The sequence below is a fragment of the Hippichthys cyanospilos genome, chromosome 19 (genome assembly GCF_059441005.1).
Source record: "Hippichthys cyanospilos isolate Australia breed blue-spotted pipefish chromosome 19, RoL_Hcya_1.0, whole genome shotgun sequence".
NCBI classification, from domain to species: domain Eukaryota; kingdom Metazoa; phylum Chordata; class Actinopteri; order Syngnathiformes; family Syngnathidae; genus Hippichthys; species Hippichthys cyanospilos.
Genome location: NC_142387.1, coordinates 6,297,881 through 6,307,660, shown reverse-complemented (window position 1 = coordinate 6,307,660; position 9,780 = coordinate 6,297,881). Strand labels below are relative to the sequence as shown.

Genomic DNA, 9,780 nt, shown 5'->3' with positions numbered 1-9,780 from the left:
ATTATGTGTCGATAAAAGCGTCAGTGCAATAACCAACAGCAATAAATCTCACAGCTGCCTTCCCTGATAAAATTTGTCAAAGAAATGGAGATAAATTTTATTCCTGCATATTCCCATTTACCTGGATTAGATTTTGCCAGAAAGTGGCATACCATCCGATTGATGAATTGTCCCTCTAACGAATTGCATAACAGATGTTTTAAGTGTAATGAACTATTAGAATCAATTCATTTAAAATAATTGCTCAACAATTTGACATTCCAAAGATCCAAATGGAGATATGTCTTTATATACCGTAAATTTTGTACTCTAAGACACATTGGCATATAAGGTACAGCAGCAAAAATTGAGCAAAAATAAAAACATTTTTGTCGTAAATAAGACACACCATTATAACATCAGATAATTACGCAAAAAGATGGTACGGTGATTTAAAAAAAAAAAAATTAAAAAAACTTTTCTAACAGCCTGCCTGCAAGTTTCTCTTTTCAACACACTGAACATTCCTGCATGTTTAGCACCAACGTATTTTCAACATAACACTGACAGAATACTGCAGCATAACATAGTACTTCAAACTCAAAATAAATACTTTGATTGCATACTCTACTACATCTCTTTGTTGACTGATTATTTGACTGAAAATAGACACAATTCATATGTACAATCATATATATATATATATATATATATATATATATATATATATATATATACAATCATATACAGTCAGCCCCCGGCTTACGAGCACCCTGATTTGCGAACAATTCGCCTTACGAGCGTGGATCAGGGAGATTTTTGTCCTCCGCTTACGAGCAAACCTCTCGCCTTACGAGCATTCCGACAAGCCAGCCATTGAGTATGTATAAATGTTCTCGCCTAACTGCGTCAACATATTCAGCAGTTGCGTCATCTACAATCATTAACAGATACTTGTGGCAGTTACGTGAACGCTATTGGTCTTACAACCTCACACTGACTGTCTCACTCACGGTGTCTAAATATATTACCATTTAAGTGTAGTGTTTGTACAGCTAAAGGGAAAAACAGCTGACATGAAATTAAATGTGCCGATTGCAGGACAAAGAATTGTCATTGGTTTAAATGTGTGTTTTTTTTAAATTAATTGTCAATACATTCCAACCGTTTAAAAAAAAAGTGCGAATAATTATCAGTCAGTCAAGGAGACGCCAATATGCTATTGGTCGATTAAGGTCACCCGGTCTCACTCACGGAGATGCTATTGGCCGGCGTCACACGTCAATCACAGAAATGCCGATATGCTATTGGCCGAACGCCTTTATCTAGCTTGATGGGACAGGATGGAAATAAGTAGAGAAAATGAGTGAAAAACGGAATGTTTTGAAGACTTTGCAAACTTTATCTGTTAGACATAGCTTCTAAAATTACTAGCAGCGGTAAAGGAAGAAATAAGAGGATGATGTTTTAGTATCTCCGTGATTTGCACCATGACTGAAAGAGTTACTGTAACACTGTAAGAGCAATAGCCTCGCTGCGTTGCCGTATTAACTCAAGACGTTAATCCCTGCACCCTGTTACGGGTGATATTACAGTGCTATATAATGGTTGCTTGACAAAACTGCATGTCATGTTAGTCGGCGACCTCCCGACATGCTTTGGGACAGCGCCATTGTTGCAATTCTGTGAGTTGAAACCAACAGTGAACTGACGCTCGAACAAGCTATAAGTGTGGTGCCTAGTTAATACAACACATATAACCTCCCCTCCGCCTCCACCCAGCTCAATTCACGTCGGGGAAAAACAGCTGACATGAAATTAAGTGTGCCGATTGCAGGACAAAAAATCGTCACAGGTTTAAATGTGTTTTAATCAATAAGATGTCAATACATTCCAACCGTTTAAAAAACAAGTGCGAATAATTATCAGTCAGTCAAGGAGACGCCAATATGCTATTGGTCGATTAAGGTCACCCGGTCTCACTCACTGGCCGGCGTCACACGTCAATCACAGAAGTGCCGATATGCTATTGGCCGAACGCCTTTATCTAGCTTGATGGCACAGCTGGTTGGGATGGAAGGAAGTAGAGAAAACCCTGACTGAAAAAGTTACTGTGACACTGTAAGACCAATAGCATATCTGATTTACCGTATTGACTTCGAGCATTCATCTCTGCTCATCTCTGCTTATCTCAGCCCAAGTCACGTCTTTACAAAGGTAAAAGTCATTTTTCCTTTGTATTTGTTATTTAATGCAACTGTAGAGTAGATTATGTCACTCAATATTAATATATGTATACAGCGTGATGATCTCACCTAAGGCTTCTGCGCGCGTTGCACGCATTCACGAATTAACATGGGTTTGGATTGCCCGCTATACGAGCAATTCGAGATACGAGCGTAGCCGCTGAACGGATTAAGTTCGTAACCCGGGGGCCCACTGTATATATATATATATATATATATATATATATATATATATATATATATATATATATATGATTATTTGACTGAAAATATAAACACAATTCATATATACAATCATATACATATATAAATATATATATACATATATACACATATATATATACACATATATATATATATACACATATATATATACACATATATATATATATATATATATATATATATATATATAAATACACAACATAAATACATCAAATTTACATGTGGCAAATTTTTATACAAGTATTCAACGCACACATTTTTTTTTCATTATTAATGCTATATTCACACTTTTAACACTTTTTGAACAAGGCTATTGATTCACATCTTTTCCAACACCTTGAACAGATATAAAGTAATCCCTTGCTACTTCTCACCTTCCCTATTGTCATCAGTGCATCATGGATTTTTTTTCATAGAAAAAAAAAAGGTACTGTATATTGTGGAGAAACGCGCTGATAAGGTTCTCTGCCTGCCAGAAAAATGGGATAACTGTAAATGCACATGCTGTACTGTTATCCCTTCTCGTTTTGATGTCTTGGCTGTACGAAGTCGGGATCACGGTCAGCCGCAGTTACCCTATGCATAGGCGCTCGTTTAACTAGAGGGAAGCAAGTAGCTAACCTAACATGACAACAAGCAGAGATTACACTTGAAATTCCAATTAATTACAAAAGGTAAGAGGATCCCAAAGTTTTTTTTTTTCCTCTTTGCCGGTCTCTTTCAGCAACTTGTGTATGATTGACTCAGAGAACTTCCTCCGCAATGACAAAAAAATCAATAGAACTGTTCTCAACTGACTGGCCAGGCAATCTGTCAGCTCAAGGGGCAAAAGAAAGAGGGGCAAGGAGGAAAGAAAGCTTTGGGATCCGCTTACCTTTTGGAATAAATTGGAATTTCAAGTATAACCTCTGCTGAACGAGGGATTACTATGCTTTTTTTTTTTTCTGGTGGATTGCCCCCTGATGGCCAGATATACCACACTGAAGTTGGGGCTTAAAATGCGAAATTTTCAGTTTGTGCCTTTGAATCATTATTATTATTACATTCCCTCCGCGCAGGAAAAAAAATCTCATCGCTCCGCCTCGTTAATTAAAAAAAAAAAAAAAAAACTGAAACGTGCAAATCTCACAAGCACATCACACATCTTTGTATATGAAGAACAAAAGTGTAAATAATGAAGAAAGTCACCTGAACCAGGCAGCTCATTATGCAAATGGTTTACACTAAGATGCCAACACTGACATTTTATTTCATCTCTCTGCCCTATTGGCCTAATTCATTGCACAGTGCTGGAAATCTTCCCTTTTTGCTGCTAAATATAACGAAGAAACGAACGCGTTATAATCCATAAATTGTTAATAAGTAATGAAGGAGCAACAGCTCAGAATGCTTGCTTCTACTCTCCATGAACAACACAACACAGTGTTGACTTTAAAAGTTTCTTGACCCATTTAAAATGTCATTGTATTTTATTGAATTGTGGAACTCAGCTACAGGTATTTACATTTTCAACGATCTCCCTGGGTCGTTTGCGTTATTGTAAACGCATGGGTTATCAACGGTGATAAAAGTTATGTTGAGGGTTAATTTGCATGTATAAAATCTTTGTGAAACATTTTAAGATTCAGTGCGGTGATTTGAAATGTCTAACCAGATGCTGCTGCATATATTTTTTGCTTTGTAGAAGCAGACGGCGTGGCCATTTTCTGGGCTGCTGCAGTAAAGAATGCCAGCCCCTCGCAGCTATTCATTATCGTAAGTGTGTCTGCAGCAGAAGTGAGCAGGCAGTGACGCGAAGCACAGGAGGAAAAGATTGCTGAACCAAGCTTTCCAAAAGGAGGGAGATCTCCAAGGACACTTTTTAATTCATGAGAGGATGTGATGTGCCGGACTAAGCAGGCTGACACGACTAGGCGCTTTTCGATTTTGTTAAAGAAACGCCTAATTCTCACAAATGGTACTTCGCATTTACTCATCTTGTTGTGAAAGGTATCCTGCACTACTATCCATAGTGATGTATTTTGCTAACACTTTTTAAGTTGATGAGACAGATCATTGACAATGTAAAGTACATGCTGACTGTTAAAGGAATTAAAAGTCCAAACGCAGCTTTAATAATCCAGGGAATAAGACTTAAAAGGCCTGCAAGTTCTGTAATGATTTAGCAGATCAATTATCACCCCTGAAAGACATTCTAATGCTTGGATAGCTATATCTCTGTTACTTAGTCCCTTGTACGTCAATTTTGGTAAAGCCTTTTTTGTGGTGTCCCCCATGGCTCCCTCTTTAGCCCCATTTACTTACTTTGTGGTTTGTCTGTGTTTAATTGGTTTAATAAGAATGGTTGCACAGAAAAAGAAAGTCAAGACACATCACAGGCTAGTTGATACCACATTGAGAGCAGTCTTGTATGGCATCCCCAGTGGCTGTGCTTTCTTTAAGCTGAATTAATTTAATAAGAATTTAACAGCGGGAAGAGAACATCAAGAAACTTTCCAGAATAGGCAATGCCACTTTGTGGATTAAGAGAAGCTTTATTTTGTGGTAAACTTGGCCAACAAGTTAAAATTAGTTTTTGCACTTTGTACACCCAAGGGGTAAACCTCATTTAGATTAAATGCATGGTTGCCTGACATCAAAGAATCTAGGATGGTCCAATGTTCACTAACAAACTCAATTTATATACAGTATGATTCAAACAGAGATGGATGATAAAAGCTTACATTTTCGACATCATATCATTTAGCCATTCCATGGCATTCCATGTGCAGCGCCTACAACTCTGTCATGTCCGATCTGTTGTTTTTTGTTTTTTTGTGTTACCAATATCTGTAAACAATGCATTCTGAGAGGCTGGATTACTTGCCTATATTTCAATTCTTAAGTGATAACTTGAATTATTTTCATTCCCAAGTCCTCCTGTGTGTATGCTTCACACCAATCCTGTAAACTATGCTAGCTACTTCATTAGCAAACAGGCCACAGAGCAGCTAGCTGGTTGTGGTAAAAACGGTATCATACATAAATGTCGGAAAGCGACAACCAATCATCAAAAAAAAAAACAACAACAACAACAATTTCTACGCTTGTCCACTTGAACCTGTAAAAATTTAAAAAAAAAAAAAAAAAGTCATTCTAAATATTGTGCCCATGATTTTAATTTTGGTCACAGGTTGAGGACCATGAAATGAATATGAAGTTTGGTGGCAATTGCTCACTGTTTTAGATGACAAGGAATGGGGATGGAGCAAGCCATAAATCCCAAGGGCCCATATACCTCACGAGAATGAGTCCCGAGATGAGTCATGTGAAATAATGCCTGATATAAATTTACCAGCTTTCAAAATGTTTTCTTTTTACTGAGAAGGCTTCAAGGAAATTAAGAATCTTGCGTGAAGATGTAAACATAAATGGAAAATTATTTTATTCTATCTGCTGCTGAGATCTTAGTTTTTAACAAATCTCTGTCCATAAATGTTGGTCAATGACACAAAGTTACACCAAACACACAAAAAACATATTTGAATCAACCTTTGTTCAAAAATGATCAGCAAATACAGCAGTATAGTTATTAATGCATATTAATGTTGTTAATGCATAGAGTGTTCCTTCACTTTTTATCATTTCTTTAACATTTTGCTGTAGTCATATTCTGGTAGTTTGTCAACTTCTAAGTCAGACAGTGCCGAGGGTGGCTGGACCATTGACCACCTGACCCCTCCTAACAATTAAGCAAATGGCCATGCGCCACATAGACAGAGCTGGACTTAGACATATAATTTGAGTAGAATAAGAGGAGACAAATTTCAGAGGGCTTTTTCAGAAGAGAACAAAGAGCCATGTGGGCACTCACCATTTTGACCTCATGAGAGTCTGCTTTTAACATCAGCAGTATGAAACTACAGAATATTTTTTTTTTTCCCAAGAGGTCTGAGTACAAGAGGTCTTGATCTTCACCACCAACCTGCATTGCCCGGTAGAACCACTACATGCGTTCAAGAAATTTACCACTTCTGTAATCATGCTGACGTTTTTTGGGGTGTCACAGTTTTTATTGGAAGCCGGCAAAAAAAAAAGAAAAAAAAATCTTAAATCCCTTCTGAGTTTTTACTGAGGAAGAACTTTAGTGTAAACGTCAGTTTAGCATACAAACATACTATTATATAAGTGCCAATGTTCAACCCAATCAAGTGGCGCTTTAAATAAGCAAGGGAAAAAAAATCTGTGAAGTCAAGAAACTTCAGAGTTGATACCACGTGTATGCCTTGAAAGCAGCCTGACACTGCATCTTCCCCATGCCGCCTCACACCACTCACTTTGCAGATGAGGTTGGCAGGAGTAGATCAGCTCTATAGTTCAGACTAATTTATATCCTCTGCAGAGGAGGGTGCATTAGGAAGATCAGCCTCATCCACAACTGCCACACTGCAAACAATCTGCCATGACTAAACAAAAAGCAGGGCACACAACCATAAACATAGATGAATGTGCAAGCTCAGAAACCAATCAGTTAAGGCCTAATTCGATTTAGCTGGCACGACTCAAGCTGCAGTCTGGAAGCTTTACGTCGTCTAATTTATTCGTTTTTTAATTCAGGAATGCATAAAAGTCATTAGTCCGTCTTGAGTGGACATTCCACTTACAATAATTTGCCCTACGCGCTTCCGTAGGTGGGTCACTACACAAAAAAATAACTCAGGCACACTAAATAGTAGAGCGCTAGCAAACACACACAAATGCACACTTTCTACTGACTAATTTTCCGTTGTGTAGTAAGCAAAAGCAATGTGTTTGTGCTGCATTCACTCACCATAATTTCAAGTGAGGAGGTCAGGAACCAGGTGGTGGACCGCTTGACAACACACACACATGATACTTCCAGCTTGAAACTACCACAAACTGTCAAGATAATGTTTTGAATGTTAAAATAATGTTTCAAAAAAGCTTAACGAGCCAAAAGGCCTGCTGAGCCCACACGTAAACACATGATTTGAGGCGGCCATCTTACTTTTAAAGGGATAGTCCCGCCTTTTAAAACATTTTCAGCAGTAAAAGCTGATATTCTGTCTAGAATGAATTTGATAGATAGATAAATTGTTTTCATGTACAATTGATAACTTTAAAATGATTTTTTTCCACTTGCTGTCGACTGAAAATTACATCATCTGTGATCAGGTGAAGACCAATCACTGCTCACCTGTTGGTCATGGGACATTTACGAGCTGATTCGCGTTTGATTGTTATTTGAGCTGGTTTTGTAGACAGCAAGTTGCAAAATTTAAAAGTATTAATTGTATATAATAAAAAATACTTACATTAACTAAACATTGAAAACATAGAATTAATTATGGACAAATTAAGAATTTTTTCATTTTAAAAATGGCAGAAAAAGTGGACAATTGCTTTAACCTACAGGTTTCAAACTTCAGTCCCGAGAGCCTGTATCCTGCATGTTTTGGAAACTTCCCTCTCAAACACACCTGATTCAAATGATTAGGATCATTTTTAAGCTCCTGCAGAGTTTGCTAATAAGCTTATCGACACCTATGCTCCATGAACCTTGTCAGGAAAGCACACCTCGGATTGTAGTAACCATACCTGGACAGCAGGGGGCATTATAAAAACAATTACCATACTTGGCTTCACTGACAGACTGAACTTCAAGAAATGCAAATCGTATCATACTGCCATTCCTAAACAGGGTTACCCATATTGCTACCCATTTAAAACCAGTATTGTATTTGTATTATAAAGTTCTGTCACAAAATAAGCGCAAAACCAATTTCAACTCATTTTAATTGCATTCTGTTAATTACATGCTTTAGGCTAGGTGATATTTACACCAAAGTTAAAATAATGTAGTGATGCAGGATCATATCTTTTGTACGCATTTTTCGGCACTCGCTATATGGGAATCTGTCCTTGTCAGTTGCAATTCCAATATCTTAAGAGATGGGGGCAGATGCATAGCCCACAGGAAATAGTCTCAGCTTCGCCTCGAGCGCTGACCTCGTGCGATGACAACCATATGCTTCGATATTAAATATGCAAATCCGTGGAGCGTATGACATGTGATGTTCAGCGTGCTAAAACAAAGTGAGTGAGTTGAAGTGGTTCGGAGTTCTTTTGTAGTTAAGTAGAAAATTGTTGACCGCATTTTTTGTTGGATGGCAATAGATTTGTTCGGAATTTGACTTATATAATATTGGCACAAATTTTTGTAAACGTGTGGGTGATTTGATGTGTGCGAAGGAGATGCCCTTGAGATTTGACAGCTTCTCAACTTTTTTTTATATACTGTTGCTGGCCTCAAGTCAAGATGCGCTAAAGTGACAGACTCAATGCGGTAAAAACATTAACAGGCTCTACAGAATTATATTACCTGAAATGGCTGCATATTTAGAGATTTCAATTGAATTCTAAAGGCATATTTCCATGTTTACCTGAAATATTTTTTCCCTGGTCATTTTTGAATAGATAATAAAGGCATTTTATGAGAATGCTTTTTATTGCTGGAGGGATGTTTAAGCTCACAACAGTATTCCGTGCAATCCACTTGCAAACATTTTCTGACAGAAAAAAATGTTTAATTAACTCAAGGTCAACAAGCACATAAATGTGATGTAATTATCCAGGTGAAGCTTTCTTTCTATTGCTACCAGCTCGTCATCGCACATCCCATCACTGTCCAGTCACAGCAACATGATATCACAGTAACAGAACAGTGCATCATAGACAAGGAATACATTGGACTAACGGGAAATGTAAAGGTCAAGTGAGTCAGAGCATTTCCAAACACCTCCTGTTGACATGTTTTCCAGCATATTAAATCTATGACTGATGAAAGAAAACTGTTATTTTTGTGAGAAGCCACTGCATATAAAGTAGGTCACACACTCTGTCTCTCCCATCTTTGGTTTTTCATATATCGTGCTTCTATAGATACGAAGCTGATGAAATGCTTTATCTTGTTTTTATTTTAAAACAAAAATATTCTAACCATTCAAAATACCTTTCATAGGAAAAGTAGGGAATTTAGGGAAATGGAGAGGGGGTTGAATTAGGGTTAAATTAAATAATAATGCAAATATATATATATATATATATATATATATATATATATATATATATATATATATATATATATATATATATATATATATATAGTCATTCATAAGAATCTGCGGATACGCTTATTTATCTAAAAAAAACATTGTTTATTTGTTGCCTTGTCATATTCAATCACAACTTGGGGCCCAAGGTTGTTTTTTTTTTGCTAGTTAGACTTCAATTAGATGATGAGTCAAATATGATAACCACTGCCACCCTT

At 37.0% G+C, this 9,780-nt stretch overlaps 1 long non-coding RNA gene across 1 annotated transcript in view; it reads right to left on the bottom strand.

Annotated features, from left to right (window-relative positions):
• The window catches only part of LOC148407743 (uncharacterized), a 25,453-nt gene extending 18,009 nt beyond the window's left edge, over positions 1 to 7,444 (bottom strand). Inside the window, exon 1 of the long non-coding RNA XR_015863673.1 lies at positions 7,261 to 7,444. This is a non-coding gene — a long non-coding RNA (uncharacterized LOC148407743). The remainder of the gene's footprint in view (positions 1 to 7,260) is intronic.
• Between the last annotated feature and the right edge of the window lie 2,336 nt (positions 7,445 to 9,780).